The sequence below is a fragment of the Drosophila biarmipes genome, unplaced genomic scaffold (assembly GCF_025231255.1).
Source record: "Drosophila biarmipes strain raj3 unplaced genomic scaffold, RU_DBia_V1.1 ptg000019l, whole genome shotgun sequence".
In the NCBI taxonomy this organism is placed as follows: domain Eukaryota; kingdom Metazoa; phylum Arthropoda; class Insecta; order Diptera; family Drosophilidae; genus Drosophila; species Drosophila biarmipes.
This window is the reverse complement of record NW_026114537.1, coordinates 2717044-2733498: the sequence shown is the minus strand read 5'-3', so window position 1 is coordinate 2733498 and position 16455 is coordinate 2717044. Positions and strand designations below refer to the sequence as shown.

Below are 16455 nucleotides of genomic sequence, written 5' to 3'. Positions count from 1 at the left end.
TCGAAAGCTGAAAAAGATTCGGTTACTAAATGCAAAGCACCTGAGATTCAGCCCCATGAAACGCCCGAACAATGATGCAAACGCCTCATGTTGACCTAAGTCTGTAGTACCGAGTGAAACTGAAACTTGTACTTTGCAACTATATGCTCAGCCAATTTTCCGCCTGTAGGCATTTTTGTTAAAGAGTACGAAGAAAAAAAAATACGTTCAAAGGAATTGTGGAAGTCCCAAGCCATCCAAAAAACTATATTATATTTTTCCGCTTTCTATTCCAAATTGTATACTGATTGTATTTCCTTTTCTTTCTACGTTATTGTGTTTACAGAAACCTAGTAAAAACCGGAAATTCTTAGTATCGAAATCTTACCAAGTAAGTAAAAAACTTACAGTCTTGCTAGTCCGTCTCGACTAGGAAGCGGAGTTTTAATTGGAGTTAACTCAGAATAAATGTGTGAAGTTATAACGTCCGACGACCTAAACGACATTCCGGGTATTTTTATATACTGCTGACGATCATGTCGGCTGCTGCGCCGTCCGGGCAGAGGTCAACGTGTTTTGAGCTTCGGCTGCTGTCGATCGTTGCGCCCTTCGTGGCCTCTATATCCCCTCTCTCTCTCGTGCAATGCGTGGTATTTGAATGTATGTATTTCTTATGGGTTAGTACACTCCTTGGGTCTTTGTCTTTCTCTTATTTGGTTACATCAGTTATGTCTATTAATCTACAAATATTTACTTATAACTATTTAACTGTGTGCTTTTTCACACAAACTTTTAGGTGACTAATATACCTGGGCGACACGGTCCACCGTAGAAACATCGATTATATTGTTACTTTCAACGCAGCATGACTTTCTTGACTGTTTGCTTAATTCTATAAATCATGCCCATTTTATAGAAGATTATTGGATCTATGCTTTGTTTCCAGCCCCGATTGTGTTTGGTTAGTTAGAACCTGTGCATTTAACCAGAAGACCGTATCACACAAAGCAGGAGCTGACTATTGACACGGGTACAAAAGTGCATGCACAATTCGCTAAACGGATTCCCTATAGAGCAAACTTTGCAATTGTTAATAAACTTATAACTTGCTCGGATTATTAATATATTTTGTAATGTGTCAAACACATTTATTGATAAACGCGAGTTACCACATGGAAGACATCTTGGCCCGCTTCTGTTTACATTATATATAAATAATCTTCCTCTAGTTTAACGAAGTCACGTGCACTTATGTACGCACATGATGTTAAGTTGTGTCTGTAATATAATGATTCCGCACAAAGTTTAGCTTTATATTCTGATCTTAATGCATTTTAAACATGGTGCATGGATAATAAATTAAATTGAAATGTTTCTAAATGTAAACTAATGACCTCTTTTGTGCCCTCTGTGTCCGTCGTCACTGAGTTACTGGGTAGCCTGCATTTTAATGTGCCAAATAGATTCACAAGAAACTATATTCCGCTATTATTAAATTATTGTATCTCCAATTATGCAATGCACGAACATTTTGAAGTACTCTGCAATGACTATAATAGACTTTATCACCTAATATCTACTACCGACTCACTGCCTATCTTTAAATCAATAATACTATCCTACTTAATTTTACCAAATAATTAGTTCTACTTCATGTATCGTGACAATTCGTATTTTGGCCTGCATGTATATTTTAATTGTCTATTGTGTCTTTTCTTTCATCCTAAACGATGAATGGGCTCCGCGCGTTACAAGCATTGCTTGGTGTCGTAATTCGTTTTATTTCAATTACATTATTTGTGCGCGACAGTGTTCCAGTTTATTTTGCCATAGTTGTATACTGGAAACAATTCTAGTGAGATAAAATAGTTATTATAGCGCTACTATTCAACTTATAAATTTATAAAACATATTTTTTAATCCATTGTGTGTAAAATATAACACATCGGCAAAATAAAATTATTATAGTATACACACTCATATTTTTGTTTTCTTTAGCGCACAGTGGGATAAGGGCTCACAGTAAATGTTCGTTACTTAAATAAAGTTCTTCATTTACTTTAAAAATTGGATCATCTGATCTAAATTATACAAATAAATATAATTATATTTATTATAATTTTCCTGTTCGAGCGCAAGTGTGTCCGCCTATTCTTACGGATTTCGATTGGTACCTAAATTCCAATTTGTTTGTAAAGTGTAAATTATTTTCCTTCATGGCAACATCAGCAAAATCCGCTTTAGCCAAATTTATGGGTACATCTAGCTCCGTGGTCCCAACCTTATCTGCGAGTAAAATCTGTCGCGGTAAAGGCAACATATGACATATGCTCCGGATGCGTTCTAGCGGCAGACGATAGCGCCGTAGACGTCTATACTCAAAACGAAATATAACGAACGTATTAGCATTACCTCAAGCTCAACCCCAAGGCGTTAAAGTGGGCGTGGCAATCTTTTTTAATCCATCGATAGCATGGATAACAATTTCATAATTCTAGCATGAAAACACAGTTTTGGGCGGTTTGTTGGCGTTAGACTGGGCATGGCAAAGATTGTTTTGGCTCAAACGATAGGTATTGCCCAGACCAACACATTTAAGTACAATTTTGTTTTTAGCATAAAAGCTGTAGGCGCTACAGTCTTTTGTGCACCCACAAGGATCCGACTTGATATCTTTGTCATTTGATCTTTCCACTGATTTACTTGTCTCAAGCGGTCTGTTAGAATTATTATTACAGCAAGAAAGCTTTATTCGAAATTCCCTAATTTGACAATAAAATCTGGAATTTCTTTAAGATCCGTCTGAAATTACGGTATCTAGAATTGATCCACTGATTGTGCTTGAAGACCGATATCATTACCTACCTTTAGTTCCTCCATTTAAAACTAGATGCTTTTGTTAATGTGACTATAATATATATGGACGTTAATGCACTTCGAACCGTAAAAACAAGTGGCCCAACGACACCAAGCTCGTGCTTGTTCCGCGCGGAACCCTTTTATCAGTTTGGGCAAAAATGCGAGTTCGCGAGGAAGATACATAAAACAAATGGCTTTGTTAAAAGTGGACATAATGTGGCAGTCAAATTTAAGTTTAGGGTCCAGAAGAACACCTAAATCGATAACAGAATGGTCAAGTATTTTTTAGAAAGTAACTGATAAACGTAGCAGTTTCACTATAAAAAATAATAACGTTGCGTTTAAGGCTATTCAAATTTAAAAGCTTGTACTTTGAGAAATTTTACCACTTTTTTTTGGCCAAAACCTATTTTACAAAAGTGGTTTGAAATTGATTTTGACTATCAGAATGGATTAAGATAACATCAATCTCCAATGTTACTAACAGAAAAGTTTAACAGACTGCACCACTGTTAAGTTATCAGCTGTAAAAGTCGGTTTTTATTTCAACGAGGTGGCCTCTAATAAATCAACAATTATTCTTAAAGTTAAACTGGTTAAAGTGTAAATCTAAGCAAAGGACTACCGTTTTTAAATTGTCATTTAATCAGAGAGGCTTGTAACTTGTGTATTTGACCTTGATATTGTATTTATCGATTGTAGTGCTCGTAAAATCGTAAGTTCTAACCTAAAAAAAAATAAATCTTTAAATTAATTTTTATTTTTAAATGGAGATACAAAGTGAGTTCAGCTCGCACCACCTCTAAAACCTTTTATTTATCTTGTAGAGCATTTAATTCTCATTACGCTCAGTTAGTATAAAAGTGCACTTTTGCGCACTTTCTTTAAAATTTGGCATTTCAGACCCCTACCTAATATTTATATTTCCCGTATTTTTGTCTGGTAAGTTTCACTTCCAACGTTAGCTTAAAATAAACAATACGCAACTTTCTTTGTTATTAAATATTAATTATTTTTAAAATATTTTACAACATCATTTCACTAACTTAACGCAGATATGAAGTATTTTAGTATTTTTTTAAAATTATAATAGTAAAAAAAGTAAAATTGAGATTTTTCCTAAAAAATGGGGGAAAAAATGTCAAAATATTTTTTTATTTAGGATTTGGTCTTTTTATAAAAAAAAAAAATTAAATTTTTTTTTTTTTTACTTAAAGAAAACAAATTTTTTTCTTAAAAACTAGAAAGGCAAGACGAAGTTTGTATACCCTTGCAGTTTCGATTTTAATAAAATTTAATTCGAAATTCAGAACTAATTAAAAAGTGTTATTTTCAAGCTTATATACTATCTGCAATAGAAAGAAGACTTTTGGGAAAGTTTCAACCCGATAGATTTAAAACTGAGAGACAGACTGACATGGCTAGATCGACTCGTCTTGTGACGCTGATCAAGAATATATATATATATATACTTTATGGGGTCCTTCACTGCGTTGCAAACTTCTGACTGAAATCATAATACCCTCTGCAAGGGTATAAAAAGGCGGAACGACGCCCATTTATTATATACTTAATTCAAAAAACAAAACTTTTATATATTGCTTTGTTTTTAAGTTATTAATTAATGCCCCAAAAAGTGGTCAAATTTCCCATAGTGCATCCATGAAAACAATAATTATCTGACTGTTATTAAAATCCCGACGCTATATCATTATATGATAAACAAAGCTAAACATCATCAGCATACATTTGTACACGAGAATGTGTTATGATTGAGGGAAGATCGCTAATAAACAAAGTAAACAGCAAAGGGCCCAAATGACTACCCTAAAAACAGCATTCTTGAATACAACCCTCTGAGTCCTACCATTCAAGTAACATAAAATCCAAGGTAATAGATTACCAGGAAACCCAAGCTGATCTTGTTTAAATAAAAGAAGAGAGTGGTTAACGGAGTCAAAGGCCTTACTAAAATCTGTATATACCATGTCAGTCCGAATTTTTTTCCTAAACCCATTCATTAGAATAGATGTCAATTTAAGAAGGTCGATGGTGGTCGATCTTCGCTTAACAAAACCACACGGTGTTAAAAGCGAGGAACATAAATGTTGCAAACGAGAAGTGAAAAGTGAATTCAAATGCTTTAGGAATTTCCGACAATTTAGAAATACCTCTATAATTTTGGGCATCCGCCTTCGCACCTTTTTTAAGGAGGAATAATAAAAGAGTACTTCCAGATGGAAGGAACAACTGATGATGAAATAGACAAATTAAAAAATTTAAGAATCGGTTTATAAATGCTTGACGCACAAAACTTAAGCACACATCCAAGAAGTCCGTCTGGACCGGGAGAAAAAATAGGCGTTGTTGTTGCTAAGCATTCGGTAATTACAGGGGAAAAAATACAATTTGCCCTACTTAAGGGATGAGGGTAGTTATAATTTGACCAAGATGTCGGAAAAACAGCAATTTCAGAATCTGTCGATTCCTCCATTGAGTTAAGACGTACCTATGAAGGCAATGCCGATGACTTACGCTTGGCATTAACAAAGTTTTAAAACTGTTTCGATCGTTTGAAAATGCAAATTTACATCGATTTAGATACATAGAATAGCATTGACTGTTGAGAACATTAAAATCCGTTCGAGCTACATATGTATATGTATACATATACGAAAAATCTGTTGGCATGACCAATTTTTTATACTTTCTATAAGTGTTTGATTTAAGGTTTTTAAGTCTTTGAAGACATTGGTAAATTAAGGCCTGCTTAGGTTTGAAGGTAACCTATCAGGTACGCATCCATTAAAAAACGTATTTAACAGTGCACTATGGGTAAAAAATCGATTGTTTGGCATCAATTCTAATTTTAAAGAAACAGGCTTGAAACTGCAGATGTCTTAAATATTATGCATGAATTTTTGATTTTTTTTGCAGTTTGACCACGCTTTCCGTTCTGCCCCCTTAATGCTAAGGGCAAATAGTCTTATATTTTTAGGCATAAAGTCTGATTCCTAGAATATTTATAATTGACGATTAAAACTTTTGACATTTAATTGTAATTGAATTTCATATATATTTTTTATGTTACTTTAACCACACCTTTTTTAACGCCATTTCAAGATATTTTTAAATAAATTTAAAAAACCTTCAATAGTACTTAGAACAATTTTAATTTTACTAATTTCGTTCCATATTTTAAATAGTTGTACTTAGTAGTTTTAACTTAGTATACCCCTGTAAAATTAAAATTAACCTTAATAACACCTTAAAATCGTTTTTTTAACGTCATACCTGGAAAACAGATCAATTATCCGGAAAATCCCACAATTCTTCCTCCAATATAACTCTATTTAATCCACTGTCTAATCCAATAATCCAACGTCTTTTGGCAGTTTTTTTTATGGGCCAAGCGTTGACGTTCGTTTATGTTAAGAGTAGACAAAAGTGATCTGATGAATCTAATGACCTGTTAAAGTCATCAGATATTGAATCCAAACGGCTGCATTTCCTTGCATGGGATAGCCTATCTCGCTTGTACAATTTATTTCGCGCTTCTGACGCATTTTCACCAAGAACTCCTAGAGGAAGTACGGAACATTCGACTATTTTGTGTCCATGTACCAAAACCTTGTGGACAATAGGAGACATTGGATACCAATCATATTTTTCAATGTATAAATTGAATGTGTCTGCACACAAGTTTTTAAATTTTTTTGGGAATACTATGAACTTGGAGAATATGGCAATTAAAATTGTAGAAAAGTTTTTCAATATGTTGACTTCAATATTTAAAACTTTGGATAATGTTTCAACATTTTCGAAAGCTCATCTCGCAGTATTTCGCCATTTTGTTTGGGATTGTCTACGTTAAGACACATTTCATCCCATAATCTCTGTTTAATGAACTGCTTTCTCAATAAAACCTCATCTTTATCGGATCCTGTGACTCGCCATTTCCTCAGGTTAATCCTATATGATAATTTTAATACAAATTCAAGAAATCGTATCCGCGCATGCAAAGGGCTCACTCCATATTTCAGATTTTTTGAAACAACTTCAAAGTTCTTTGAGTTGAAATCTCTTGTTTTCAAAAGCTGGCTAGGCCTAGAACCACATAACGGGCATGATTGGCACGAAAATGTGCTTGTCGAAATGTTTAAAACCTTTCCATCGATTAATGTCAAATGAACTTCATATGTAACCACTATCTCTTGATTAGCAGCATTATAGGTATGCTCTTTAAGATTTTTTGTCTGGTAATCAAAATTGCTTTTTTCATTTAATATAAGTAAATTGGTTTCTTTTATAAATTCCATTTTGAGGAGCCGTCAGAATCTTACTGATTGCGGAGAAGGATTTAACCAAATAACTCTATTTTGGGTATCTATTCATTTTAAGGGAATTGTAGATGTTACAAATAGTGAATTATCAAAGCCGGCTGTCTTATCCGAGCTAAATCGCTATTTATATACACTTTGCCCTGTTGACCCATCGAACCCATAGCTGGCAATTAGTTTACACTGCGTAATGTGTAATTGAGAAATTACTTCTTCTTGAATTTCCAATATGCGGTCAGCAGTATGATTTAATAAATCTTGAAGCGATACTTCTGCCTTTGTTTCGGAATAACAAATTTGTTTGGGTCTACATTTTAATTTTATTAGAGTAAACGCAGAATATCGCATCCATAGATAAATATCGCATCCAAGCTGCTTAGATGATATGGCTTTAAAGTTAATGTATTGCTGTTTTGTTAGCCCATTTTCTATTAAAAAGGCTAAGGCCTTATCAGGACTTGTTTTTATAAAAGCGTTCTGCTTAGGGCTCTTTACATTTCCGCTAATATTTTCGTTTCGTAGCAAAAGTGCGAGACTGAAGCCGCATGCAACAATAATGGCACCGAATTTTCGTTTTCTTTGGACAGCTCAGATGCTAATTTTCGGTTCAGTCTTGGTCCTGCCTCAGCATACGTCAAGAATTTTCGACGTCACGTCCTTTTCCATTACACCAAACTTGACGCGAGCCACTGTGAATGTTTTGATTTGAATCGATCTAGTATCAAAGTATTGTCAAATGGAACAAAAAGGAGCAAAAGAGCTTTATGGTATTGGGTTCAGATAATATCAGTTGTTAAGTTTCAACTTCCACCTTGCGTTAACCCTCGTCAACTTGTTAGTTTCATTCCACGAAACACACATTTACATTTTTTATTTGGGACATAAAAGCACAGCAACAACACATTGAAATATTGGACAACACAAGACATATAACAAAAATTTCGAGCTTATAACTTTTTTGACTTACCATCCCCTTTAGATTCCATATTCAACAGATTTTATTTGATTCACAATTGTTAAGTTATGAAACTGCAAACATCGACAACTTTTGCGCGCTTTTTCTTTAAGGTGTGATCAGATCTCAATCTCTCGACTTTGTTAAAAAAAAGTACTAAAAAATAACGTTAAGAAATGTTTAAAAATTATATTTGGGATCCTGATGGTTTTTTTAATCAGGTGAAATAGTTTTTTTTATTAATACAAAACAAAAAATTTTTCTTTAAGGTGTGATCAGATCTCAATCTCTCGACTTTGTTAAAAAAAAGTACTAAAAAATAACGTTAAGAAATGTTTAAAAATTATATTTGGGATCCTGATGGTTTTTTTAATCAGGTGAAATAGTTTTTTTTATTAATACAAAACAAAAAATTGTAAAAATGCCAAAATTTCGGACTTTTTGCCAATAGTGCACTATATAGAATAGTTCAGTGGCACTTTCAAGTCTATACAATTGTACAAGTCTGTCCAATTATAATAAGAAATCATATCGTTAAGATTATTGTAGTCACACTTACGAAAAAATCTCTTTTTAGTTGGAGAAACTACAGTAGAGAGGGTATCAGAGCAGGGGAAGCCAATTGTCAGTTCCATAGTTGGATGATATCGGTCTTCAGGTACAACAAGAGCCTCAATTCTACATAATGTGATTTTAGTCGGGTCTGAAACAAACACATGATCTAATTGTCTACTTAAAGAATTTTATATAAAGCTTACTTGCTGTAACGATAATTCTAAAAGGCCATCCACAAAATAATGGGCGGATAAAGGCATAGCGACAAATGAGTTAGTAGGAGGAGACCAAGAAATATCAGGTAGATTAAAATCACTTAAAACAATCAAAAGGTCTCTGTTAGAAAGAAGGGATAAAACAGTTTTTATTGCAGACAGAGAGGGCTCATAAATTACTATATCAGAGCCAGGTGGCATATAAGAACATGTAACAAAAACAGATAAAGATTGCAAGGAAACTTTTACACTTAGAAATTTAATTTCCTTCGGGATATGAATGAGAATTCTTTCAGATGTTAGGCTAGAGGTAACGGCAATCAGCACACCGCCTCCCCTACATGAGTGGCTATCGGTCCTAGAGGTATTAAAGTTATTAGACAGAACTTCAGATTCGGATAACTGTGGTTTCAGCCAAGTTTCCGTAACAGCTAAAATATCTTCAGTAAATGCAGAGAAGTCAGCATAAAGTTTGGGTAGCTTCATATTTAGTTTGTGGAACAACTGAATGTTTCTTACGCCCCCCAACAGCAGTCTGAACCTCACTAGGGTGATATCCAGGAACTGTGCTTACTGTACCTATAGGTATGGTCGGCACCAATTTCTTTAACTTAGCCAGTACAGAAGCTTTTATTACGGAAACATGGACTTTACTCGAGCTAGCTGTATCCATACGCACTGTTGGTTCGCACAGACGGTATTGAACCCCTCATTGACTTGAGCGATACTCAATAGGCTGTTTCGAGTCTGCTTTATACAGCCGCTCATCTCAACCACCATTTCCTTGCAGGACCCAAATGACCACATAAGACCAGAGTTAAGATCTATAAAATCTTTTACATTGCCGGTGAATCCTTCACATTTGACGTGCATCATCGAATCGCAGAGCCAGCAAAAAGACGTTGAAGACGCAAGTGTACTGTTTTTCTTAGAACAGACAAGGGGCATTATAAGAATACAAAAAGAAAAATAAAATGAAATAAAATATCAAAAATACCTCAAAGTAAATTTGGCACTGGGATCAAATTCAAAAATCACAAAGGCGCAAACACACAAAAAAAACAAGAAAGGAAGTTAACTTCGGCAAGCCGAAGTTTGTATACCCTTGCAGTTATAAAAATTAATTCATAATTTTATTAATTTGAATTCGAAATTCTTTAAAATATAAAAATGTATATTCCCTATATTATAAGATAATATGTCAAAAAGCCCCAAAGCTATAATTTGTTTCACATTATTTCCCACCAATTATCCGATCGTTCCTATGACAGCTTTATGATATAGTCGTCCGATTTAAAAAAATTTTATTCGACATTTAGAACTAATTAAAAAATGTTATGTTTAAGCTTATAAAGTTATATGTTAAAAAACACAAAAGATATAATTTTCCTACTAATTTTCCGATCGTTCCTATGGCAGCTATATGATATAGTCGTCCGATTTTGATAAAATTTAATTCGAAATTCAAAACCAAATAAAAACTGTTATTTCCAAGCGTAGAAGGTTAAAAGTTAAAAAACACCGAAGATATAATTTTTCAATATTATTTTACAATTAATTTTCCGATTGTTCCTATGGGAGCTATATGATATAGTAGTCCGATTTTGATAAAATAAATTTCGAAATTCAGAACTAATTTAAAAATGTTATATCCAAGCTTAGAAGGTTATATGTTAAAAAACATAACATATAATTTTTTTTAATTTTTTCCCCGATAGTTCGTATCGGAACTATAAGATATAGTTGTCTGATCCGGCTGGTTCCGACTTATATACTACCTGCAATAGAAAAAAGACTTTTGGAAAAGTTTCAGCCCACTTGCTTTAAAACTGAGAGACTAGTTTGCGTAGAAAGGGACGGACAGACGGACACGGCTAGATGGATTCGTCTAGTGATGCTGATCAAGAATATATATACTTTATGGGGTCGGAATCGTCTCCTTCACTGCGTTGCAAACTTCTGACTGAAATTATTATACCCTCTGCAAGGGAATAATAAGAGCGCGAGACCGCGAAAATAAACGAAAATAAACGTAAGAGAACTCGAGAGAAAAAATATTCTATCGACTGAGCGTGGCTTGTGCGGTACTAACAACTTTCAGCACGAACAAATACAATGTAAATAAAGCAAGAGAGTTACAGAAATAGCACCGAAAAAGTCTACCACAAGTTCAGCAGGTTCACAGTTATAAAATAGAGCGTGGGAGATTGAGAGGGAGTAAAAGTTTTAGCAAAATTAGAGAGCGTAAGTTACACAAACAAAGCTAAGAAGTTAAACAAATCTAATAGAAGTGGTAAAATAAATATTAACGCGTTCTCGTTTACTGGGAGTTATATTTAAGATTACTAGCGCAATTGTTAGGCTAATCTTTGTAAATAAATACACACAGAACACTCGCACAAAATCACTGAAAAAGACAAAAACTCGGAGCACAAAAACAAACACAGCTGTTGACAAGCGACGCTAAATAGATTGAAAAGAACATGATTTACCAATATAATTTGATAAATTTATATAATTTCTAAGATGTTGAAAAAGATACAGCTTCCCAAACTTTAAATTATTGCGTTCCTAATAGTCTTTCTCCAAAGTTTAAGTTAACCTTAAAACAAACTTTTATAAAAAGTATAAAAAGTAGAGTGGGTCATCGCATTAATTTTAATGTACTCAACAGTCCTTGCTTTTATATGTATTTGAACATATGTATATTTCAATTTTCAAAGGATCCGGGACAGTTTTATAACTTTGATAATACTATGCAAAAGTCTTCAGCACTGCCATCATCGGTACGGTTAAATTTTAATTGAGGGATTTACCGATCCCGAAATTGCAGACATATTTTCTGAATTCTTCTAGTCTACTAATAGCTCTGTTCTTTATATAATTCTATTTACCATAATCACTTAAATAGGGCAAATTGTATTTTTTCTCCTTCATATGAAAAAAGTTCTCTCTTAAGTGATTTATAACTATAGAGGAATCTACAAATTATCTGACATTTCTAAAACATTTAAGTGCATTATTATCTCTCATTTGTGTCGTGTCAACATGGTTTTATTTAGCGAAGATCGACCACGACTGACCTACTCTGATTGACATCTTTTGTAATTGATGGATTTAACTTAACATTGCAGACAGACTTTATATTTCAGATTTCTTTCACTCTGCAAACCTTTTATATTAAAATAACTTAGATATAAAGTTTATTGAGCATTGGATTCCACAGAGTTACAGTTAAAACCACTGTTTCCAAGTTGATCTAGAATGCTTGAAGGCAGTCATATAAGTCCTTCGCTGTTTAATCAGTTTATACTAAAGAGTTACAGTTAAAGCCGCTGTTTCCAAGTTGATTTACGTGACATCTAGAATGCTTGAAGGCAGTCATATAGGCCCTTTGCTGTTTAATCAGTTTATAAATTATCTTCCCTCTATCTTAACTCACTTTATTGCACTAATGTGTGCCCATTATGTTAAGCTTTGTTTATCATACAATAATAAAGAGTCTGGTTTTTGCTTGATGTCAGGTATTAACAGATTTCAGGAATGGTGTCATTACAACTTAACTCAAATCTCAAATCTTAAGGCTGTTTTTTCTGACTTTCTGTCGTTGACTGCTCCGCTTTCTGAAAACTGGTAACTATTTGAGTCTAAAGGCCCAAATAGTCGTTAAAATCGGGGAGGCAGCCGACAAGAACTTCCGATACCACATCAGGTGAACGAGCGTCTCGACGCCAGAAATACAGGGACATACTCGCACAATGGTTGGCAGTTTATGTCTTAGAACTTTAAGGAAGCGATTAAAAGCTATTACACATTTAAAAACTTAAATTTACTCTACGCAACGAATCGAGTCAATCGAAGCGTGTTGGCAGCTCTCCGGAGCTTGGGTTGTGTCCCTTGCCAAGGGACCCTTGGGACTAGAAGGCTTATCTTCTGATTCACTTGGCCACAACAGGAGCGCCATTCCTTACTGTGTTCGGAAACATGCTAAACTAAACGAGAAAGAGGAAATTAAACTACTTGTAGAACTGTATGACAGTATCGCGGCAGACAGGTTATCGAGCAGGGCTTACTCAAATGCCGGAGGCGCCCCTAAAGATGGCCGTTTGGCGATCTGGACCGTACGGTAGACCGTAGTTTTTCGGAAAAACCTTCTACCTGGCCGTTGAAGTCACGGATCTTGTACTAAATCTTGTATAGATTTCATATAACTGAGAATATTGATTCTTACCAATATCGACATTTAGATCATCAATGGATATAACTCAGAACTCAAGTTAACTTTTAAGTTTGATAAATTATTTGTGATAAGTTATTAATTTAGTGTAAATTCAATTACTGTAAATTTTGGTTTTTCGCGGTTAAGCATAGTAGTCACACCAAAAAAAACCACTAGCTCTTATAGGAGTAAGCGAAAGGCAAATAAGCGGCTAACTCTTTTCTTGGGGTCTGTTTTTCAGCGCGGTACACAGATGCGCTAAGAAAATACCAAAAAAAATACCACAATTGGCCACTGAATATCAACAAGCGACGTTAGCTACGGCCCGAAGAATAAGAAATTTAAATTTTGGTGCGTGCGATTTGAAACGTTTTCACCACGTAAATTCACCAAATCAATGTTTTGCGCAACTATACATATATACCCTTCAGTCCCAAAAGAAAAGTTTCCCATCGGATTCCCCTTGGGATGTCCCATAAAAAAAACGTCCCAGGGAAACCCTTAGGAAATTCGCGATTTTTCCATTGAGTTTTATGTGTGAAATTCCTTGCAAGGGACACGTCCCAGGGAAATCCCTTCGAAAATTCGCGTTTTTTTCATGGACTTTGTCCTGCAAGAGACATGTCCCAGGGAAAGCCCTTCAGAAATTCGCGATTTTTCCATGGACTTTATCCTGTCCCAGGGAAATCCCTTCGGAAATTCTCGATTTTTCCATGGAGGAGCCCAATATGGGCTATGGTGGGCCCTACATCTCGACTTCGGAGGGAGCTCCGATTTTTAATCTTGGTTTGGGATCGCAAAATCCTTAACGTCCATCGGCTAGGCCAAGCAGAGTAATGCATCCTAGATCTCGGCATAGAGGCAGCGCACATCGGCTGCGTCCCTAACCAAAAAATAGTCGGAGGAGAGCATCAGCGGTCTCCAACCTACCCTCTGCGCTTGGGCACCGAGCGTAACATCTCAAATCTTCTAAAAAAAATAAGAAGCCAATGTTATGAAGTGAAATGAAAAAAGCAAACACCGAAGCATCAAGCAGCAAAAACGGGTACAGAAGGAGAGCTATTCCAATTGAAAATAAGTATTGAAATAAAAATAAAAATTATGAAATTGAAATCCAGTTTTATGTATTCCTTGGGAAAGCTTACAGATATTGGATTTTGTATGCTTTTAGGTGCATTCCTGAGCACGTATTACATTAAAAAGAGTGCACCCAGAATGTGTCTAGTTTGTTGCATCTATGTGCATTCCAAATATGAGTATACGAATCTGCATGCAACGAGTACATTCTTTTTTGTTCCGCACCAGACATCAATTGCCCAACACATAGAAATTATGTTTTTTGCTTTGTGATATATTAAAAAAAAACGGCTTTAATTTTAATACAGAGTTTTTATTGGTAAAGTTTTTTTTAAGTTAGATCCCCAATCTTAAGCTGATTTTACAAAATGCATTATGCCTATAACCATGGCTTTTAACGACGACAGCGACGCGAGCAGCGAATGTGGGCTTTGATTAAAGAATTTTGATTGGTCAAATCTGCGGCCTGATGAAACGGTTTCTAGGCTGCATCTCATGTTTAATTCATATGGATTGGCCAAAGCATTTATGCCGACGAATGGGTTCCCAGGCTGGACCTTTTGCTTAAATGTTAGAATTTTGTTTATATCTGCCGTCGTCAATAAAGGCGTTAAATGTGTTTATCATTCTGCTGCCGCCGATCAAAGGCGTGTGATTTGCGTCTGAGGGTATTTGCGAATATAAATTTTTACATATATTTTCATATTTTTTAAATTATTATTATTTAATATTTTTAATATTTTCAGGACCTGGAAACTGTCTACGTTATATCAGCTGCAGAACTCAGGCTTTCCTTTTCTATCTTCGCGCAAGCTTTTCAATATGAGTCTTTTGCAGACAAATTTAACACTGGATGGGAATGGGCGGTCGACTAGCGCATTTGGTTCTAAAATACGGTACAAAATTTTTAATATTAATGCGTAAAGGGAATCCTTTTGTTAATAAAATAATATTACTACTCTTATTGATATACAGGGCTGAGCGCCCTACACAGATTTGGTTGATCAATGCACTTCCCAAGTGCCATGCTTTAATTCTCCGATGCACCCACTTTTTCCAATGAAAGTCCCAATTAAAGATCCACATAATGGGGAACCTGCTATTTGACCGTGTCAGACTCAGTTGAGCCTTTGGATTAAGCGTCAATCTGTTCCGACTAGTCCTACATTCACTACGAGTGCGTGGCAAGGCAGCTCTAAAGATGTATGTCGCGGAACTTACATGTTTTTTATCAAAAGCGACTCACTGAGAACTGCTGGAGCACCTCATATCATACCAGTAGACATTTAAACCGCGGGACCCGCTCTAACAACTTGATTGCGCAGTACAGTAAACAATGTTTTCGGAAAGACTGGTACCGTCAAATCTACATATTTATTATAATTAATTATAATAAATTCACAATTGTCACAGATGGCGGCTATTGAATGTTTTTAACAAATCCAGTGGGTTGAATGAATAATTTTTTCGTAAGCTTTGGGGTTATAAGTATCTAATCCAGTTTTATATCATTTTACTGTACACTCCTCCATTTTTTAACAAATTTCACAAATGTTTCATAGTTTATATCAGTGTTTCGGTATACTCGTATGACTATAGCTTTGACGTATTAAAAAGAGTTCATATTTTTATGTTGACAATAAGATCTTGTTGTTATGTTATGTTTCTAACAGTAATATACAATGTACAAAAATAGTTCCAACAATTTTTTTTTTTTTAGTATTAAACGCATCTATCAATTTAAAGTACTTCATTTATTGACAAATCTTTGATGATCAATTAGCGATAAAATGGGGAAACGTTTCAGTCGCATTTTAAACTGTAAGCAAGAGGTGGTCTTGTCGATAAGCTTAGTAATACATTACCGTTTGAAGCCCATATTCCAGAATAAAATTTTGTGGACCGGGTATAAAGTGACAGAAAGGCTTGGAACTCGATGATCAAGGAATAAACCCTCTGGATGAAGCTTGTAAGGAGCACGATATTGCAAGGCACCAGATAGCAGTCTTGGTGAAAAGGAAGCAGCATACTTTATTACAAATATAATGAAAACAAAGAAAAAAATTTGGTATAGGATTAAATGAAACGGAAAAGAAGGACAGGAAAAAAGAGAAAGAATGAAATAAAGATGACAAACTTTTCGACTGTTAATAATGTTGCTAAAAATCATTTGATATTATGAGTGCAATTAAAGTTGCACTAAATTCAATTTATCGATCTATGGGTTCTAAGAAAAATTTATATTGTGCCGATCCT

The 16455-nt window shown here is 34.7% G+C and overlaps 2 long non-coding RNA genes across 2 annotated transcripts; one reads left to right on the top strand and one right to left on the bottom strand.

The window, feature by feature from the left end:
• Positions 1-8384: 8384 nt before the first annotated feature.
• On the bottom strand, positions 8385-13349 carry LOC127012112 (uncharacterized). The gene is made up of 3 exons (XR_007765631.1): positions 13135-13349; positions 8892-12895; positions 8385-8836 (listed from the first exon to the last, which is right to left on the bottom strand). It is a non-coding gene; the product is annotated as an uncharacterized LOC127012112 (long non-coding RNA).
• LOC127012114 (uncharacterized) lies at positions 11104-15650 on the top strand. The gene is made up of 3 exons (XR_007765633.1): positions 11104-11147; positions 14946-15095; positions 15175-15650. It is a non-coding gene; the product is annotated as an uncharacterized LOC127012114 (long non-coding RNA).
• Positions 15651-16455: the final 805 nt, after the last annotated feature.